We start from the raw sequence: 1876 nt of genomic DNA on the forward strand, positions 1-1876 counted from the left end.
GTATATGCCTGATGAAGAATGCATGAAGACATCCAAGAAATTAGTGCAGCCTTGTCCTGATAACTTAAATACAAAACTTTTCAGAGAAATGGGACAATTTCATTCTTGTATGAGAACTAAGTTTACAGATTCAGGAAAGAAAAACTTTACTCATGTAGGCATGTATGATTCCATAATAGAAGAGAAAATTCAATGCTTACTTCCCAATGTTGAAATTGCTTTATGCATATTCCTAACTTTAATGATCACACACTGCACAACAGAACATTCATTTTCGTCTCTAATGAGACTCAAAAACCCTCAGTGTACAACAATGATTGAAGAAAGACTTGATTCATTATCCGTATTATGTATGGACGTAGATATTGTTTAGCAGCTTAATTGTGACAAAATCATTGAAGAAATTGTAAGAGCAAAGAACAGAAAGAAAAATTTTTATAACATTTTAGAGATAAAAGATCTATCTAAAAATAAAATATAGTAATTTGTTGTAATATTTGTTTTCTGACACTCTGAATTTTCTTTTATGACATCTTTTCATTTGTTCATTTATAATTGTAGCATTTAGTACAAACCAAGCATCAAAATTGAAGTATAAGCCGTTTAAAGCAAAATTGGTGAAAGTCAATTTTTCATTGTGGGAGAGCAACAGAATTTTACATTGACTGTTGAAACAACTAAGTTGACTGACTCATTTTCTTTGATGTAGAATATGTGGAATATTCTTTTTGAAGAAAATGAGGTATGTAGTAAAAATCTTAATACCTCGCATCCACTAAAAATTTTATAACTCAGTTCATCTCATTCCACTATAATGGCATACACCCACTTTTGCGTTCAATTGCTAATATTATAGTCTCATTTAAAAAGAAGTTACATCGCTCTTTGAGTACGACATGGTCGCCACTGCAGGGCTGCCTCACTTGCCCACTCCTGACTCACCGCTGTTTGCTCTCACTGAGGAACAAGTCTATCAGGAAGCCACGCTGCAGCCATGGCTTTTAAGGACACCGGAAAGACACCTGTGGAACCAGAGGTGGCCATTCACTGGATTAGAATTACTCTAACCAGCCGCAACATGACATCCCTCAAGGTGTGTGCTGACTTGATTAGAGGCGCAAAGGAGAAGAACCCAAAGTGAAGGGACCACTTAGGAAGCCTACCAAAGACTCTGAGAATCTCTACAAGGAAAACTCCTTGTGGCAAAGGTTCTAAGACCTGGGGTCGTTTCCAGATGAGAATCCACAAGCGACTCATTGACTTGCACAGTCCTGAGATTGTTAATCAGATCACTTCCATCAGTACTGAGCCTGGGGTAGAGGTGGAAGTCACCATTGCAAATGCTTAAATTAACTATTTTAATAATTTATTATGAGTTGGTAAAAAATAAAATAAAATAAAAAGAAGTTATATCATGGATAGCTAAAATACACACACACTCATATATATACATGCATATAACTCACATATCCCATTCTAATGAGTGAGTCAGCAGAGGAGGGGGCACCACAGACTATCAGTGTTTAGGGCCCTCACATGCCTTAATCCAGCCATTCATCCACCCATTCATTCAAAAAATTTGCTGCCTGCTATATCAACTTCTTGAAGGACCCCTGGTGGGCACTGGGCTGCTACCCTAAAGGTCAGTGGTTTGAACCTACCAGCCACTCCACAGGGAGTAAAGACCTGGCAATCTGCTCCCAGAAAGATTACAGCCTAGGAAACCCTATGGTGCAGTTCTGTTCTGTCATACAGTGTTGGTATGAGTCAGAATCAACTCAGTGGCACACAACAACAATACCAAGTTCCAGCGAGTCCAACAGTGAAATTTACTAGGAAAATCCTATCCCAGTGTTTCTGTATTTGTAAGAAATCC

The 1876-nt window shown here is 37.9% G+C and overlaps 1 pseudogene; it reads left to right on the forward strand.

Moving 5' to 3' along the window:
- Positions 1 to 994: 994 nt before the first annotated feature.
- On the forward strand, positions 995 to 1348 carry LOC101351993 (40S ribosomal protein S20 pseudogene; annotated as a pseudogene).
- The last annotated feature ends 528 nt before the right edge of the window (positions 1349 to 1876 follow it).

Source organism: Trichechus manatus, unplaced genomic scaffold, assembly GCF_000243295.1.
Source record: "Trichechus manatus latirostris isolate Lorelei unplaced genomic scaffold, TriManLat1.0 scaffold00799, whole genome shotgun sequence".
Classification (NCBI taxonomy): Eukaryota; Metazoa; Chordata; class Mammalia; order Sirenia; family Trichechidae; genus Trichechus; species Trichechus manatus.